Source organism: Magnolia sinica, chromosome 12, assembly GCF_029962835.1.
Source record: "Magnolia sinica isolate HGM2019 chromosome 12, MsV1, whole genome shotgun sequence".
NCBI lineage: Eukaryota > Viridiplantae > Streptophyta > Magnoliopsida > Magnoliales > Magnoliaceae > Magnolia > Magnolia sinica.
The window spans coordinates 17,501,518-17,515,041 of record NC_080584.1 but is presented as its reverse complement, the minus strand read 5'-3'; positions in this window follow the sequence as shown (position 1 = coordinate 17,515,041).

Sequence of the window (13,524 nt, the reverse complement as noted above, 5' to 3'; positions counted from 1 at the left end):
AGTAGCCATCTTGCCACTAGAGCCGTCCATCTGGTGGGGCCCATCTTGTAGTGTCCATAGTGCAAAATCCTAACAAGTGTATCATCCTGCCAATCCACTTAAAAGATATATCTGCATGTAGAATGTCTATACTCAGAGAACAGGTTGTAGGATATGGTGGGGTATGCCAAATTACTCTTAGGCCATTCATGGTGGGGTCCTCAATCTGAACGGTTCTGATCATGAAATTATCAGAGAGATTTTGATATTCTGGCGTAGTGCGATGTGAAATTGCACGTGTGGCATACAAGTAATTCAAATTTAACAGTCGAAATTGTCGTAAAACGAAAATTACGCTTGCCTGATATATCATTCTCAGCATCGGATGCGTCCCGGATCCAACGAGGTCGGTAGATACCTGACTGTGGGCCCACCTTGATATATGTTTCTTATATCCACGCCGTCCATAAGTTTTTTGAGATCATTTTACTTTGAAATTCTAAAGATGAAGCAGATTTAAATCTCGAGTGGACCACACCATATAAATTAGTGGTGATTGAATGTCCACCATTAAAACTATTGAGGGCAACGGAATGTTTATTAGCCATCCATCCTGTTGATGAGTTCACATGGATCTGGATCACATAAATATCATCTTGTTCTGAAACTTGTGGCCCACTGATAGTTTTTAATGATCAATCATCACTCTTTCATGTGAGATGGTCCACTGGCTGGAGCCCGAAAATGATGCAAGCGGATTGGCTGGTGTACCCTGCGCTAATTTATATGCTAATTTATATGGCTGGTGTGTTGACGTTAGTAAGTTGGATAATTTTTTACTTTAGGTTTGACTTTCCATCCATCTGCCTATTTTATATCCAAGTAAAATTTATTTAACCAAATTATACTACTATTTGTTCAGACAATTCCAAAAAAAAAAAAAAAAAACTCTACTTTTTTATTTGTTTTTACCTGAAATTAAGAGTAATTTTGTCCAAAATCTTCCTTTTATATTTGAAAAATCTACTTTGTTAACATAAATTTTCAGCCGTTCAAAAACTAACTGCATAAAAAGGAAGTGTTTATGGTGCTAATTTTTTCTAATAAGTTACGTGGGTACATCATAAGTTGTGTTATATCTAAACTTTGGACTCCAATTAGCTACTGACAGGTTGAGTAGCGAGACTTGCTACCGTAGTGACGTCAATAAGTTATATGGGTCCTACCATGATGTATATGTTGTATCCACACTGTCCATCTATTTAGAAAGATCATTTTAGAGCACGATCCAAACAATAAGGCAAATCCAAAGCTTTAGTTGACCAATGGAGATACTAACACCCACCATTGAAACCTTTCTAATATCCCCCATAATGTTTATTTGAGATTCAGCTAGTTAATAAGTTAAAAGGTACATTAAAGAAGGGAAAACACAAATATCAGTGTGATCAAAAACTTTTGTAGCTCTTATGAGTTTTTAATGGTAGGTGTCACTCTCCCCACTTCTTTTTTTTTTTTTTTTTTTCTGTGGTGGGGTTCACTAGAAATTTGGATATGGCACATTCTTTAGATGGTCTTTCTAAATAGATGGATGGTATTGATACGACATACATCATGGAGGGACCCACAAAACTTGTGACATCACTTCAGTAGGGAATCTTGCCACTCAGTCTGTCATAGCCAATCTACGACCCCAAAATCTTACCATGGGAACTGGATTGTGTGCTACCTTGCCAGTCTCTATCCTCAATTATGACAGCAGGCAAGATGCCATGTATCCGTATATTCAAGTCATTCATCCCTTTTCTTGGATCATTTTAAGGCATTAACAAAAAATCAAGGTAAATCAAACGCTCAAGTGGACCAAAACACAAATGACTTTTACATTTAGTGTAACTAGTTAATGCTTTTCGCATTTGATGCAACCAAGCTTGTTGTTTGGTGTGGTCAACTTGAGAGCGTTGCAACTGTTTCAAATTTTTATTTGTGCATTAAAATGATACGAGAAAAGAGATAAACAGCTTGGATATACAAATACATCACAGTGGGCCCACCCACATAACTGCCCTGTTCCTGGCTAGAGATGGGCAGGTGATGCAATTTGAGCATTCAAATATCAAGTGGGACACAATGCAAAATGTAGTGGGCATTGAACCAGTTAAATTAATTTGGAGGTCACAGAAGTTTTAGATGAAATCTTCGTCCAGGTATGTGCGACCTTACCAATTGATTGGATGAAAAATAAACGAAGCCTTATAAAGATTTTAACAGTGAGAATCATTGTATTCTTGTTATCTGTGGTGTTGTCCACTTGGGCTTTATATATGACTCATTTTTTTAAAATTAAGTCATAAAATGAGCTAGTCAACGCATGAACCGGATGGATATAATAAATACATTATTGTGTGGCCATCTGGCTTTAATCTCATTTGAACCGTTGGTACGACTTGGAGCTCGAGAAGTTGACAGTGCTTGTCTTCGCACAACACGTGCCCACACCGGCCGTATTGGTGGTGTGTGGTACACCACCCAATCCGCTTCCAAATGAAGTAGCGAAATGCACGGACGGTATTGATGTAAGACACATGCATCGTTGCATTGAGGTGGGCGGACATTCAGGAATTTCACCGACCTTGGTGGGTGGATCCGGGAAGCGTACACACAACCACTATGGCTGGTGTCGGTACGTGTCGTGCGGAAACGAGTGCTGACGTTCCTCGAGCTGGAAACCGATTGGCTACTCCCTATGATGTATTTATTTCATCCATTTCGTCCATTTATTTTTATATATCATTTTAGGGTATGAGACCACAAATAAGGTATATCCCAATTTCAAGTGGACCATATTCTAGGAAACAGTGCTAAATGAGGGTCAATTATTAAAAACTTTTTAGGGGCCATAAAAGTTTTGAATAAGTTGATATTTGTATTTAACCTTCATCTATGTTTTTATCACGTAATCAATAAATTGGATGTCAAATAAACAGTACATTTTGCCTTAAGAGGATTTTAATGGTAGATATCCAATCACTATTTTTTCAGTATAAAGCCATAAATATGATCTGTTAAAATGGATTAATAGAATTAATGAAACACATACGTCATGGTGGGGCCCACAGAGCAACCATCAGTCACAGGGTGGTGGGAGGGGGAGTAACCAACCGGTTTCCCCTCGAGCTCCCAATTGTACCAACCGTTCAAAGGAAAGTTACATGGCCACCCAACGATGTATTTATAATATTTACCCTATTTATCCATTTTTAGATATTATTTTAGACTATGAAACCAAAAATGAATTATATCCAAAACTCAAGTGACCACATAAAAAATAGCCGTGAGACAAGGATTCTCACCGTTAAAACATTTGTAGGCCCACCATAATATTTATTTTCCATCCAATTTATTCATAAGATCACATATAGCTAAATGAAGAGGAAAAACAAATATTATATTGATCCAAAACTTATGTGACCCAAATGATTTCAATGGTAGACGTTCCCTCCCCTGCTACGTTTTGCAGTGTGGTCCACTTGATATTTGAATCTGTCTTATTTTTCTGCTCAAACATTAATACGAGCTCACCAAATGTACTGACCGTTTTGATATACCAAATACCTAATGATGTAATACGCATGACAACACACCAGCCATCTTGGTGGTGTGTGGTACACCAGCCAATAACAGTGTCATAAGGCTTCCACGGGAACGCAGATTGCGTGATGACCCTGCCACCACGATTCGGTGGGGTCCACCTTAATGTATTTGTTTTATCTACGCCATTCATCCTTATGCATGGAGCCCAAAAAAAAAAAAAAAAAAAACCATATCAAAACCTTAATCACATCACAGGAAACAGTTGTGATTAAATGCCTACCGTTAAAAACTTCTTGAGGGCCACTGAAGTTCAGATCAAGCTGATATTTGTTTCCCTTCATCCAGGCATGCGTGGCCTTATTAACGGGTTGGATAAGAAATAAATACCGTAGACCATCCAAAGATTTCAACGGTGGATGTCATTATCTGAATTAATTGTTTCCTGATTTGGAGTCCATTTATCTTTCGATATGCTTAATTTTAGGCTGATTGCCTAAAATTTTTTAGCAAATCGGATGGACGGCTTGGATAAATCACATATACGGATGTCAGTGGTGGCAGTGTCACAACGCAATCCACAACGAGAGAGCGGACTGGGCACGAAACACTGTACGGTTTAGCTTACTGAGTAAATACTGTGGGCCATAAATTTATGATGTGTCTTATCTAAGCCGTCCATTCGTTTCATTAGATTATTTAAATCAATTATCAAAAAATTTAAGAATATCAAAAGCTTAAATAGACCACACCACAGGAAACAGAAGGATAGTGATGTGCACCGTTGAAACATTCTTGGGCCCCACAGTGATGTTTATTGGTATTCCAACCTGTTCATAAAGTCACAGAGACATGGATGAATGGAAAACATAAATATCAACTTGATCCAAACCTTCTATGGCCACAAAAGTTTTTCAACGGTAAGCATTCAATTCCCACTGTTTCCTCTGGTGTGGTCCACTTGAGATCTCTATATATTTAAATTTTTTCCTCATCCTCTAAAATGGTATGTGAAAATAGATGGACAGAATGGATAAAATACATACATGATAATGGCCCCAACAGAGTTTATTCAGTAAACTAAAGAGTATAGATACTCAATACGCAACCACTCTCATCCAGGTCCTCGATGTACTTACACCGTAGGGGTGTATACGAACTGAGCTAGCTCGGTTAGCTCGCTGGACTCGACTCAACTCGAAAAAGCTTGATTAGACTTCGTTTGAAGCTGAGTTCAAGCCGAGTCAAGCTAATTTTTTGAGATCAAAAATGAGTTCAAGCCAGGTTTGAGAAGGCCCCAACTCGACTTGACTTGGATCAGGATTCTCGAATTGAACTTGGATCGAACTAATTTGCTGACTCGGTTACTTTGCCATTGATGTTGCTCACCAAGCGTTTAATAAAATAACTCAAAGAAATGTGATTGGTGGTAAGGAAGGTATTTACATGAAACAAATATTCTTTTTCTCTTTGTATTTCTTGATTTTTATGTTGTTGAGAAGGTATTGTATAAAGTACCAGGTAAAACGTATGTTTTTGTCTGTAGAACAATATAATTTTGAAGTTATGGGTCAAGTGTTTGTAGAAAAGTTTCAATGGCAAACTTAGCTCAATCTTGGCTGAAACTCGGCCCAAGCTGACTCGAGTTGACCAAATCATGTTGAGCCGGCCAGTCAGGCTCGAGCCGAGTTCGAGCTGAGATCAGCTGGACCCGGTTCGAGTCGATGTACACCTTACACGTGTAAGACTCCTGCACAGCGCCATACACTGCCCGAGGATAACTCCTCAGAATTATCGTTGAGGATGTATGAGGTACGTATACAACAGAACTTAATGAATATAGTCTGATGCGCCTATTTTCCACAAGTGGGCCCACGACTGGGAGATGGAGACGCTGAAGGTGTGGGACCCACTACGAATAAAGCTCGTCCCAGTAAATGTTTCCCTATACATTTTTTTGGTCCTGATGCGCACATTTCGTACAAGTGGGACCAACGGTTGATTGATCCACACCATTGAATTTCTTGGATCTGCAGGTAGGCCACGACCCAAATTCCCAGATTAAAAGATCCTATCCATCAAATCTTTTGGACAATTTTCTGGATCTTTGCCCTTTTTCCTTTACCATTCATTACGTGGTCCACTAATCAAAGTACTAGACACCTCGAATCTTGGAAATCATTTTTTTATATATAAAAAGCTAATAAATAAAAAATAAAAAATCCTTCATCAGCAGCACAAAAAATAAGATCAACGGTCTGGATGACTTGAACCACTGTTCCCATTTCTACATAATAATAGCGCTTTATATGCCATTACTATATAAATCGTCCCTACTAAGATTTCAAATCCTTGTTTAGCATAATAATCAATCTATATCACTGATGGGGGACATCTTTGCTCCATGATTAGGAACCCAACGGCCAGAATTTAAGGGATGTGAAAAGACATTTAAAATTTTGAAAATATAATTATTTAAAATTAAGATTTCACTTATCTTCTTGGTGGACAGCTCACGTGAAGAGGTGTCGTGTAATATTTTGGGGTCCATCATGTTGTTAATATAAAATTCAATCCGTCCATTTAGGTGAGTGCCATTATTTGAATCATGCATATAAAATAACAGTTCATTAAAATATTCATATGGATCACAATAATGAAAATAATGCTAAATTGCTCCCAAAATATCAAGATTTATTAATGTTTTTTAATAAGCTGATATTTGCATCTTTTCTTCATAAATCCCTGCCGGGTTTGATGAAAGATACACTTCGGGGTGGTGCACGTATAAATCTATGGTTAAACTGCATTGTTCCATACGATGTGGCTCATCTGAGTTGTGGATTTAGCTTATTGATTGTTTTTTTTTCAAAGCTCGAGACCAATGTGGGATATGAATCTTAGAAGGTTGCAGGATTAAATGGTATAAAATTGTATTAAATGGAATTAAGATGATTTATTTTAAGATGATTGCATGGCTATAAATACAATGGTATTTTAGCTATCTAATGTCATGTTTGGGATCAAATTCTTCATTTAAAAAAACATAATATTAAGTGAAGCTTATGTTTGGTAGACTATAGAATTGCGATCAAATGATTAGATTTAATTTTACAACTAATGCAATTTAATTAATAAACTAGATTTTACAACTGATGTTGGCCGCCAATGTACAGATGTAACTCGAATGTCAGTGTAAAAGGGTGTACGTAGATGAACAGTACGAATAAAACACATGCATCAACATGGGGCCTACAAATGTAATGAATTTTAAATTATCAAAAAAGCCCAAGGGCATATCTGCTGTTTGCACTAGATAATATGACCTGGATTGATCGAATCCTTTGATTCATTTTTAAATGTAAAATGAAATTGCATAGAGTCAAATGTAATTTTATATCAACTAATCTTACTTAATACCATATACCAAACGAGCTAGCACTATTTTATGAACAGTCATGGAAGAGAAACATGCCTGTATGGCATACACCATTTATTTAGTGTGTGTGTGTATATAGAATCGACTCTCATGAGCAGTCTTTAGGAACTCACTTCATGTGATATGTATGTGCATTCTAAGTCATATGAGCTCTTTATTTAGCTTAAATGAAGGGTTGACGTTGTTTTGTAGTAATTTCGGTGAAAATTTCATATCACATTTCTATAGTCCACATGATTTTTTAATCAGACTCACTATCGGTTCCAAGGAATTTTGTGAGGTGATTTACGTAGTGAACGGTTCGGATTCCTGTGCAAACGTCAAATGATACGAGTTCTCAAAGGTCTCATGGTTTCTCATGAGAACCGGTTACTAGGAGAAATATCTCGTCTATCGAGCAGAGCACCTGCATGATATGCTGGCCCACTCGCATTAATCAAGTACACTGGGACCATACCGTACATCTAGCTGGTGGGGCCCACTCATATCTGTGTCAGTTCTCATAATCTTACATACTGTTTTACAGTAGAACACTGGCCCTCGCATCAGAGTCGTCATTCGGGGCCTGATTCCCACCGTTGGATGGTCTGCATGTCAGAGATCAGCCGTTCATTAGCTTATGTACACTCCTTAAAAAAAAGGGTCCCCTGATGAGGTAGATCACACTCTCGTGGAAAAATGGATGCTTGAAGATAAAGGTACAAGGGTCCTGATTCAATGCACACGTGTGGCTCAATTGATGAGCGTACGGACCTGAATTTTGACAAATGTCAGGCTGGCAATATACACTAAATAAATGGCGAAGATTTATGATAAGTTTGCCATTCGACGGTGGAAACAGCCCGTCGTATGGTAGCTTTGACGCGGGGGTACGCTAAAGTCATGAGAATTTCAGTGCTGAAACCCTAATACGTACACAAGTGGAGCCATCAGGTCAAATTAAAATGACAAACGATGCAAGAATCGACAAATTTAGAATATTTAGAGTCAAATAACCATTTCGTCGGATTGCGATTAAATTCGCAAACTTATCTAATCCATGATTAGTATTGGGATTTATTTTTTTCCGAAAGTGCCCCGATTCACCATATTATATATAGACCACACATGACTATAGTCTACTAAGCCCGGAGCTATATAATAGTGTTCGGCTTGTTGGGCTTGATATCTACCGCGGATGTCCAGTCAAGATGGTTCATAGAATCATTCAACTAGGGCCCACAAGCCAAGTGCATGGGATGTGTGAATGTCTGGAGTGATGATTTGAAATTTGATTGAAATCAACACCTCTCATTCAATCGCAAAGTTGTAGCTTTTTGACCGTTGGGTGACGACCAAATTTGAATCAAGGCCCTCTTGGTTGATTGGCGCACTCAATCATCGGAGGGTTGTGTCAGATCATAGATCCCTTAATGGGGTACCTATCCAAGGGCGTAGAATTCCTCATATACTTCATGTATGACCCTATTAGTCATAAATGACCTACCCTATGGTTAGTATGATGGACGAAGTGCCACTGGGGCCATTTAGGCACAAGCTGGTGCTATAAATACCATCTTATCTTACACTCACTCACTTTACACAAATTTGGTGCCCTAGTCTTGAAATTGAGAGAGAGAGAGAGAGAGAGGAGAAAGGAGTGTGAGAGAATGGTCGATCGGTAGAGATTGTTCTTCCTGATGGGGTTTTTTTCCCCAAGCTCGACCGGTCGTGAGCTTCGCTCGACTGGTCGAGGGCTGATGCATGACCAGTTGTGGACTGGCTCGACTCGTTTTCTAGCGAGTTGTGGTTTTGAATTTCCGAGGAGCTCGACCAGTCGTGGGATGTGCTCGCCAGACGAGGGTGTCGCTTGAGGACTCGGCTCGGCCAGTCGAACTTACGTAGATTTGAGTCCGGATCTTGTGCGAACTGCGAAAATCCAAGGCCCTTTCGCAATGGGTACGAAAGGGAGTTTCCTAAACTGTAAATAGGGGTGACTAGGGCTTTTTTAGGCAATGCAAGAGGGTTTCCTAAAGGGTTTAGGGCTATCAAAGGTGAGAGAGAGAGAGAGAAAGAGAGAGAGAGAAAGCTTGTAGAAGGGAGACAATGCTCGTAGAGGTGATCTACTGTGCACTCGACATCTCAGCACTTCTACGTCCTCGTGATCGGTGAGATCTCTCTGTTTTTTCTTTTATTCTCTTATTGTTTATCCACTCCTGCGTGAGTGAAGAAAGTTGTAACGTTCTACTTTATAGTGGATTGTTGATCTGGACGAGGTCTCGTGGTTTTTACCTATTGAAGGGTTTTTCACGTAAAAAATCTCTTGTGTCATGTTGTTTGTGCTTTGATTTATTTCATTGCTTTATTATTCCATAATTCTGGTTTGTTTTTGGAGGCTAGATCCTAAGGTTTTGTGCAAGGCCCCCAACAAAGTGGTATCAGAGCTAAGTTCATTGAACAGAGTGGGATCGGTTTTGAATTATGGAAGGTGGCTCATCAAGGATGATCAGCCTCAATGGTTCTAACTGGACCATATGGAAGGTTAAGATGGAGGACTTGGTTTATTGCAAGGACTTATATTCTCCAATTTTAGGCATATCAACAAAATCCATGGATATTTCTGATGATGATTGGAAGAAGATAAACCAAAAGGGGGTGGGGTTTATTAGACAATGGTTGAACGATTCCGTATTCCACCATGCGTCTACAGAGACCTTATTCGCTAGCCTATGGCTGAAACTGAAAGGGTTGTATGAGAGGAAGACAACCGGTAATAAAAGTTTCTTGATAAGACAACTTGTGAATCTCCAGTTCAAAGATGGTGGTTTTGTGGCCAAGCACATGAATGAGGTCAGCAATATAGTGAAGCAGCTCACCGCTATGAAGATGGTCATGGATGATAAATTGCAGGCTTTGCTATTGCTTAGTTCATTGCCTGACAGTTGAGAGACATTGGTGGTGTCTCTAAGTAACTCCACGCCAGATGGAAAGATATTCATGGAACAGGTAACCAGTTGTCTCTTCAATGAGGAGACAAGGAGGAAGTCTCAGGGGTCTACTCAGTAAGAGGCCCTTGTGACATAAGAACAGAAGAGAGGAAAGAACAAGAAGGGCGGGAAGGCCCGAGATAAATCAAGAGGCAAGTCAAACACCAGGAAGGATGTTGAATGTTGGAATTGTGGCAAGAAGGGCCACTACAAGCATAAATGTTGTGGTCAAAAGAACGACAAGAAAGGAAAAGAAAAGGAGAAGGAAGATGAATCAGATTCCATTGCGGTCGCTTCAGATGGCGACATTGTAGTTATTCTTTCAGCAAATCATGATGTATGTCTCACAGCTACGAGTTAGGACACCGACTGGGTGATAGACTCGAGAGCTTCTTTTCATGCGACTCCACGCAAGGACTTCTTCACAAGCTACAAGTCAGATGACTTTGGCACCATGAAGATGGAAAATTTTGATGTATCGAAGATCGTAGGGGTCGGTGATATTTGTGTGAACTGATGTGGACTGCACATTGGTTCTCAGGGATGTGAGGCATATCCCAGACCTTCGACGGGAAGGTTGGATTATATGACTATAAAAGCCAGTTTGCTAGTGGATGATGGAAGCTCATCAAGGGTTTGTTAATCACAATTAGAGGAAAGAAGTGTTGCACCCTTTACAAGACAAGTGTCAGTGTGTGCAAGGATGGGTTGAACGTAGCGGAAGATTCAACTATTGACATGTGTCACAGATGTCTAGGCCACATGAGTAAAAAAGGGCTTCAGGTATTAGCGAGGAAGCGGCTCCTTCCAAACATGATAGGTATACCTCTCAAAACCTGTATTGATTGTTTATCAAGGAAACAACATAGAGTTTCATTTGTTAAATTTGTTTCTCATGTCAATAAAGTGCATGCATTAGATTTGGTTTATTCTGATGTTTGTGGTCCTATAAGGACAAAAACCTTGGGTGAGGCATTGTATTTTGTCACTTTTATAGATGATGCATCTAGGAGGGTTTGAGTTTATGCTTTAAAATCCAAGGACGAGGTCTTTGGTGTGTTTAAATTATTTCTTGTTATGTTCGAGAGAGAGACAGGTAGATCATTGAAGTGCATCTACACTGACAATGGTGGTGAATATATTGGTGACTTTCATGAGCATTGCAAGTCCCTGGGTATATGACATGAATAGACGGTTCCTAAGACCCCCAGCATAATTGTGTGGCTGAGCGAATGAATTGCACCATTGTAGAGAGAATTAGATGCATGTTATCCCATGCGAAATTGCCTAAGACGTTCTAGGGAGAAGCATTGCACATAACAGTGTATCTAATAAACAGGTCTCCATCAGCCCCGTTGAATGGAGAAGTGCTTGAGAAGGTGTGGACTGGACATGATCCATCGTACATTTATCTCAGGGTGTTTGGATGCAAGGCATCCGTTCACGTACCAAAGGACGAGAGGTTCAAGCTTGATATAAAGATCAGGCAGTGTGTGTTCTTGAGGTCCGGTGATGAAAATTTTGATTACAGATTGTGGGATCCGATCGAGAGAAAGCTCGTCAGGAGTAGAGATGTGGTTTTCTTTGAAGATCAGTGTATAAAAGACATTGGTGAGCTAGAGAAGAACCAGCCTAGTTCAGGTGAACTAGAGGATATGGATCCGGTTATTCCTCCCATGGTGCCTGATAATGGGGGAGTATAATAAGGTGCAGAGGACGAGGAGTTCCTACAGAAGATGGACCAGGGGATCAGCCCCCACTTGATCCACCTGTTGAGCCATAGGTGAGGAGGTCATCTAGGGATAGACAGTCGTCTAAGAGGTACTCGCTGCATGAGTACATTATGTTGACTGATGGGGGAGAGTCAGAAGATTATTCTGAGGCCCTAGCCGACGAGCATAAGGGGGAGTGGTTGAAAGCTATGCAAGAGGAGATGAAATCTTTGCATAAGAACCACACCTATGATATGGTAAAATTGCCTACAGGCAAGAAAGCTTTGAGCAACCAGTGGGTGTTGAGAAAGAAGGATGAGCAAAGAATTCACAGACGAGGTTCAATACCAGACTTGTGGTGAAGGGGTTTGGTCAGAGGAAAGGCATAAACTTCGAGGAGATATTCTCACCAATGGTGAAGATGACATCCATATGGGTGTTGCTTGGGTTGGCGGCTAACATGAATCTGGAGATAGAACAGTTATGTAAGCCCCGTATCCTAGACCGTACCGTTCCATAGGCTTCCGCGGTCTTCCCGGTCGAATTCCGGCAACCTTCGACCCTTAATCGGTATTTGCGCGCGACCTGGATTCTCGTGCCGACAACCCGAGTCGATTCAACTCAGGACTTATACCTTAGCGACCGCATCGTCGCCGCGGTTCCGATGCCGCGACTCGCGCGCTGATGCGATGCTCTGGTCGGGAGTTGTGGGCCAGCGTTCGGTGCAAGAAAACGCTGCGCGTGCGAATTTCGAGGGAATCTCTACAAGGTGTCACATCAATTAATCAATCCCATCAGCCTCATCATGTCAAGTACACATCAACTTTCACCATTTCCCAAGCAACCCCCAAAGTCAAAAAGTTCTTACAACCCCCATACCCTTTCTTACAACTTTTGCCAAAAAAGTCAAAAAGTCTCTTACACCCATCCCTCTCTCCCATCCATCACTCCATCACCCATCACTCCTTCTCTCTCTCTCTCCCTTACAAGTCTCTCTCATTTCAAACTCTCCCATAGCAAATTCCATACGTATGAGCCCTCTCCCATTTCTCCCAAGTTTCATGTGTGGCCCACCTTCCCATCCCTAGATCTCTCATCTCAACCATCCATTCCTCATCTCCCTCCATCAAAGAGAAGCACAAGGAGCTAAGGAAGCCAAGGGAGCAAGAAGATCAAGTGGTGGGTGCCTTGATAGGGTAGATTTTGGTATTTTTAAGATGGGCCAAGTGAGGTCAACCGATCAATGGTTTGGATCTCACTTTGGACCCTAAGGTGTGGCCAATGGCCCACTTGGATCATCATGATCGTTCCATGATGGGGCCATTCTCCATGGACCCCATCATGATGTTTATTTCCTTGTATGCTTAGGGTCATCTAGACCGTTTATTTTAGTGGAGAAGGGATCTCCACCGTTGGATTTCAATTCCACGGACCCACTTGTAATGGGACCCACTTGATGTATGATTTAGTGCAAGGGAGGGCCCATAGTGCCGGGGTCCCTCCATCACGCGGATCTCACCCTCTATCTCTCTATCCCTCTCTCTTTTATTTTATTTTTATTTTGTTATTTTTTTTGATAATGAGTTTGTGTGGCCCACTTGAATGGACCCCACCTTGAGGTAGGTATTTTATCCAAACCATTTATAAGTGGGGCCCACCTTATATGTGTAGTACCCTCACCATTCATCAATGGTGGCCCACCTGAGCAGGCCCACCTTGTATGCCAGACCGTCCAGCGTCCCTGGACGCTGGACGTTTATTTGGGAAAACACAAACACTAGCTTGGTTTAAAGCTTTGGGTGGCCCACTCATGTAGGCCCCACCTTGATGTATGTAT